Source organism: Pseudochaenichthys georgianus, chromosome 7, assembly GCF_902827115.2.
Source record: "Pseudochaenichthys georgianus chromosome 7, fPseGeo1.2, whole genome shotgun sequence".
Taxonomy (NCBI): domain Eukaryota; kingdom Metazoa; phylum Chordata; class Actinopteri; order Perciformes; family Channichthyidae; genus Pseudochaenichthys; species Pseudochaenichthys georgianus.
The window spans coordinates 3821807-3822631 of record NC_047509.1 but is presented as its reverse complement, the minus strand read 5'-3'; positions in this window follow the sequence as shown (position 1 = coordinate 3822631).

The window sequence follows — 825 nt, the reverse complement described above, 5'->3', positions numbered from 1 at the left end:
TCTGATGAACTAAAGAGTTCTGATGAACAAAGTACTTGGTGTGAAAGCGCCTATTGACATTGAATTTGATCTCGTTGCACTGTCATCGCTACTACGTCTGCTTTTATACTCTTATTTATTTATTGTGTCTATTTTCTACTGCAGTGAGAGTTGCCAAATAAATGTCGTTGTACTTTGTATGATGACAATAAAGATATATTCTATTCTAATATATAATAGTATTACGGTTAAAGGGGCCCTATTCTGGAACCCCCTCTGTATTTACATGCACTAAAACCTGTATAAAAGGGAAACCCCCAAAAGCACAATAGGGCCTCTTTAAATACTTTAAGTACTTTATCCTGGTTACCCTTACATCTTACCTGTGACAGTGTTTGTCTGTGTATAGTTTTATATGTCCAGTGTCCTTCCTCCATTCAAAAGGGAAATGTAGCCATATTCACTAAACGTTTCAATGCATGCGTGAACATGTGCATATTTATTGTGATTAAATCTGAGCCGACATTATCCCCTGGATGTTGTGCCGATAAATCTCAAAATGGACAAAGAGAAAAGAAAAGAGAGAAAGAACAGAAGAGAGGTGGAGAGACTTTGACACAGAGAATATGGAGGGTAAGAGGATTGAGGGGGGGTGCGTTTGTTTCGCGTACCAGTCGGAGCAGTGTTTGAAATGTGAAGTATGTGTGTGTGTGTGTGTGTGTGTGTGTGTGTGTGTGTGTGTGTGTGTGTGTGTGTGTGTGTGTGTGTGTAGGGGAGGATCCTCTTGCTCTTAAAGCCGGGTCAGAAACAGAGAGATCTGCAGAGCTGAGAGTGAGAGGCACTGAC